Source organism: Nicotiana tabacum, chromosome 24, assembly GCF_000715075.1.
Source record: "Nicotiana tabacum cultivar K326 chromosome 24, ASM71507v2, whole genome shotgun sequence".
NCBI classification, from domain to species: domain Eukaryota; kingdom Viridiplantae; phylum Streptophyta; class Magnoliopsida; order Solanales; family Solanaceae; genus Nicotiana; species Nicotiana tabacum.
Window position 1 is genome coordinate 35,735,921 of NC_134103.1, and position 6,171 is coordinate 35,742,091.

A 6,171-nucleotide genomic window follows, 5' to 3' on the forward strand; every position below is an offset into this window, starting at 1 on the left:
CATACAATGCATAGGTATATGCAAACATAACATCATCAAGCCTCTGAGGGCATCACATCATATCATCTCGGCCTCTGTGGGCAAAATTATCAACGTATACCAGCTGATCAAGTGGTGGTGCGTATATAATGCCGTAACCTTTCCCTATACCCCATGTACATATAATATACGCTTATATAACATCATCTGGTCATGGGTCAATGTACATGTATAACTGAATGTAATGCATAATGAAGTAAGTCAATAAGATCTCTCGGAATGTCATAAGATCAAACTTCCTTCAGATAAACTTTATCAACTCACGTATTTTCTGAGACCCATGAACAGATGATATAATAATAGGACACATGGGGAATCAAGAACATAGGCAACCCTAGTAATTTTAAGAATATAGTCACTTGTGAAAGTTGTGTTGCTCGTTTCGTTGTTTCATATGGATCATGCCAAAAAGGATAGCCTTAACATACTTTAACTCTGTTGAGTCCTTAATACCTTCCAAGAAATTCTTCAAACAACTCAACTCAATCTACCATAGCATAAGGAGATTCGAAATCAGTGCCGAGTAAAGGTTAAGTCTGCAACTTAAATTAGTAGCTCGTTTATGTAAATTTGGGCAGCATCTCCCCTGTAACCCTACTTTACCAAGTCCATAAACCGACACGAACCCATACAAACTTCACCTATATACTTTCATAACCACAACACAAATCAAGCTACACAACAACAAGTTCATACACATCACCAACGAAACTACTATTTAACCCGACAAACGGCAAGCTCGGATTGAATCCCTTTTGGACCCTTTAACCCCAAATTCATTTATTCATTAACTTAACAACGTAGCCATATTAAGTACAATGGGAGGACTTCTAACCTCCTATTCACCTCCTAATTCACCCTCAAATAGCCCAATAATCTAACAACAACAACAAGTACAACTTTCCAGTGTTATGTTGTCCTTTCTCTTCATACTCACAGTACCAACAACAAGTTTGACATATAGAATATATTTTATAATAACAACATCATAAGAGAGTCATTTTAAAGGGTTTCCAACCATATATAGTTTATGTAAACAACCTTTCCAAAAAAGTCCACTAAAAATAATAACATCTCAAACTATTTCAAGTGTCCTCTTATAGTATTTTGCTCAAATAATGCAACAAACACACAAACAACTTCAAGCACATATAGTAGGATTTTATACTCACCTTAACCATTAGAAACAACACTAAAAATCAGCCAAGCACAGCCCACAACTATCCTCAATGACACCACAACACTATAGGTGTTGTATTCTCTTCTTGAATCAACGTTTGGTGTTTAAGTTGGTATGTAAACACTAGTAGTTCACCTTGAAAATCTAATATATATGAAGAAGAGAGTGGTTAGTACCTTAATCAACAAGAAAAACATAAAACCTGAGGCTAATTCACTTGAACAATCCTCCAAAACAGCCACAAGATAAAGGACTATGATCTAGCAAACACCACGGGATCTCTAGCATTGAATTCATGTTTTTCTCTTTAGTTTTCACTCTAGAATCATGGAGAATGCTTTGAGAGTGTTGTGGGATAGTATAGGGTCTGGTTGGGTTGAAACATCACCCCAAATGAGTCTTGACCTGATCTTTAAAGGTTGTAGAATCACCCATCGCCTAAGTGAGTCCCATGGGAGCTGCTTGCGCAGTCTCGCACAAACGCAAATATCTCTCTACTCCGACATTGTATCGATGAACGGTTCAATGAATTGGAAACTAAACTCATAGAGATTAAATTTTGTATGTGGATCATCCCTTAATTCCATGTATATTGGGAGAAAAACGCATCTATATTTTACCTAAGTTTTAGCATATTATGAATGTAACTTGTGATGACCTTTGCCAACTTTTGTTCCATGACTTGCTTGACTCCAAAACGTAACACACGACTATCATACGACTAAAATAAATCATAACATAACCTTATTATCATGTTAAGTACCCTAGTCTCACCCCAAAAGTATATGTTATAACTTTCCCCGCTTGTCGACTTTTGACGAAGCTTATTTTCTATAATTTGTTTAGCTTCTAAGCCTTCCAACACTCTTGGTTCTTGTTATTCATGATCTTAAATATTTGTTACCTCCAAGGTAACTTGATTAACTTACTTTATAAACTTTCAAATATGATCTCATTTCTAAGCTCATATCAATTGACTTATGACGTACTCTCATGTACGAAAACATAGGGTGTAACATTATTCCCCCTTTGGAATATTTGCCCTCGAATGTTGACTGATGCGCTTATCAGTCTCATAACCTATAGCTCTTATGATTACTTTAATACTGTCTTTGCCCTCAGGTAAATGTTCTGTGAATAAATCTAAAGGCCATGGCGTTCCCCCCTTTAGGCCTCTTTCTCACACCACGGCCTGTGGTTGGAATTCTTCCAATCTCGTAACTGTTGCTGCCTTATGTCATGCAGCCTGTATGATTATGTCCTTGTATGTGTGCCTATGCGACTCTTCTCTCCTTTTTTCTCCAGCTTTTAGCCAATCTCTAGGCCTTACTTTGTGAACATATACAGAACTATGACGAGTTGTCACTCTCGGCATCTATAGGTGTACGAAAGTTCTTCGCTCGGTACTTTGTCGAACATACGACTGTTGTTATATCTTGTTTCGTAACCTCAGATATCTATCCTTATGGCTTTACTGCATCTAGGTAGGTCATATTATACCATAACACTTACTTCGATTTTATTATTACCGAGGTCTGCTACCCAACTCCAGGTTACTCTCTCACTGCTTATCCTATATGTATAAATCTAAGTCCTTTAATGCTTCCTTATTACTGTTCATCTATAAAATTACATGCTAATCTCCTCTCATACTTTCGAACTTTTATCCATCTATTGCTGATTCACCTTAATGTTTATCCATAATCTACCACTGATAACTTGAAATCTCGTATGTAATACATTGTCACTAGGGCTCACGTCTCATCGGGGAACATCTGAAGTGATTTGCCTGATCCACCTAGGGAAAATACTATACTTCAATAACCATATTTCATGGCATCCCAACGTGATTCATTTTATGGGGATATTCTAATCCCACGCAATTCATGAAATCCCTTTTCTTTAAATCATTACTCAATCAAAGGCCTAGACGTCATCCTTTTATCAATCACAATTACATTCTTATAATATTTCATCTCTCCTAATTGCTCATAGTCTTAGACTCCTCCAAGTTCATTCAGGAAATATTGAGCTTTCTATAACTTAAGGAAACCATCAACTCTCTTGATTTGATGGGCTTAATACCGAGGCCTTACCTATTATTGTCATCTTCTCACTCACATTTTCTTATCCTTATTCCTATCCACCTAAAACCTTGTCGCTCTACCATACTTTAGCTTGCGACCTACACCTATCTATTTATACTACTCGCAACCTTCCTTTAACTCGCTAGCACTATAGATTTCCTTTCGTTCCTTCTCAGTTGTCTTTAAACATATGCAATTACTTTTCCTGGTCATTCTGCCACTTGTTGCATGACTACTTGGCTTATCTTATTGCCCACGAATACTAGAATTTTCTATAACTCATATAATATCAAATATCACTTTTGATTTTTTTCTTCTTCCCGTTCATTAGCCATGATATATGCCACTTTCTTATGGAGTGCATACAATATTGTAGTGAGACTATTGTTACAGGACCGTTTCTTCTTTATGTCACTATGCTTAGGTTGAAGCCTTCTTCCTTATTTCCTCAGCTAGTCTTTCTTTGTAGTAATTAGGGGAGACTCTCCGACTTATGTAAAGCTGCGAGCTTATTACATCGTATACCCGAAGGAATTTTTGATGTTCTTACTCTCCTATAATTATCCTTAGTTACTTACCTCTGCACTCTTGTGCTCGTATGGTTGCTTCTGAACTAAAATTTTGAATGTCTCCCCAGTGGCACTCTCTTTTATTTCTGTAACACCTATATGGCACCTTTAACTACCCCAACTCCTATCTAAATATTTTTCAAGTATCATGATGTCATATCTGCGAGAATGAATTCCCTATGTTGGGGTTCACTATGTTTATCTTACACGCTCTGTAGATTTATCTGTATCCTCTTGTCTAGCCATAACTAGACTCTTCCTAAATAAGCTACTAACTACTCGTTGGTCCATTCATATATCTATATTCCGTGTAATCTCTATTGGGTTATTTCCTTTGTCTTAACTTACCTCTCGCACTGGCTCCTTATGTATGCAGTGTTCATTCGCAATTATTTATCAATAACATCCTTGGCGAGATCCCTTATTGCCTCTCCCCGACGTCGTGCTTGCATAATGTTCTAAAGTCGTAACATATCTGTATAATCTAAATAAATGCAATCTCATTCCTTTTGCTTTTTTACTACATTCTTCCTTTACAATTTCGTAGTTACCTAAATCATATAACTCCTACTTAATACCATATCTCACCATCTTCCACCCCCTCTTTATCTTTGGAATTTTTTCACATCTTCACTAACTCTTACTCACCTTGCGGTAACCCTTCTGTACCAAGGATAACAAAATTTCTTACTCACGAGGGTGACACCTAGTGTAACTGGCACACTTAGTCCCTTAAGCTTAACTCTGCTTATAGTGCTTGCTTTAGGGAAGCGTCTTCCTGAATGCCTTTCAAAAGGTTATTCTTCTGTTGTCCATTCTATTAGCGCCGGAATGCAATCTCTAAAATTCTCACGATGCCAACTATTATCAAGTCATTCGGTACCTAATTCATGTTCAGTTTATCTTGTTCACCAGCCCATATTGATTTCTATTACTCTGGGGTCTAACTTTTCCTTTTGGTAATCATGTTGGAGACACCAACTTATTTCTCGAAATGAGGATATGACTTCATGGCTTATACCCTTTTATTGATTCAAGTCATGTATCCTTTTGTCTTTCACTTCACTTGACTATAGACTCTATCATGCTGTCATATTTTGATTTACCGTTATCACCCATTTATCATATCTTTCTCATAATGCTTCATTTACTCTTTTCTTATTCTCCGGCTAATATTTCTGTCTATCATTTTATTTTGAAAACTTCAACAAAATGTTCTTTCACTTTTAGCTCCCCTTGCTTCATCTCACTGGCTCTTCGGGATGCCTAACATTCTCTCTCCTTTTTTACTAGGGGCGAGAGTCATACTAAGGTAAATATTTATCCCTTCTAGGTTTCCACTGCCTATCTTCTGAAATTTCTGAATATTCTAGTATTCATATCTGACTATACTATTCTAGAGTTCACCATCTAGGTGTCTCACAAGGATATCTATTACCATATTTGCACTATCATTCAAAAATGTTAGCGAATGATAACAATCCATCCACTATTTTGGGTTACTCTAACCCCAACTGGATCTTGATATCCCATTCTTCTCTTAAACTATATTTGTTAACTCCCATAGGGCATAATTGAGATGGGTGTGGTCAATTGTATATATCTATGTTACTGTTGAAAGTAACTCAAAATGCTTATATTTCTCTGTCCAAATTGTAAATGTTGATAATCTTCACTAACTGGGTACCTCGTACCCTTCTTCACCTTGCGTCTTTTACTTGTTGAAACTTGTGTCTACCTTCTGATTCTCTTGTTGATTTTTACCATATGGGTGGATAGCTATTCATGCCTTAGGGCTCCTTATCAAGAAGCTTACACGTCTTAGTACACACATGATCTGCTAAGGACCTCACATTTACTCATCATAAGTATGATACAAAATCGAGTTTCTCTGACTCAACTCTTCCACAGCCACATTCAATCTCTTACCAATTATCTTTAGGAGTTTGAATTCTTACAACTGAGCTCTACCACACGATCTAGAGTAAAATAAAAGAGTAACATCCTAAATTCCCTGTAGCCTTCTACTTATAAGTGTAATGCACAACACACCCATAAATAAGACTCTACTAGACACGACTTGTAGACTCCCTAGGGCAGAACTGCTCTGATACCATTTTTGTCATGACCCAAACCGAAGGGCCGCGATGGGCACCCGGTGCCTTACTCAACCGAGTACCAACATAACATATCTTTCTTATCATACCATCATGGGTAAGTGGGCCAGAAGGGCCTTCATTAAATAACTAGAATAAAACATAAGGGAATACTAGACATAGGATAACCCAACATGGTA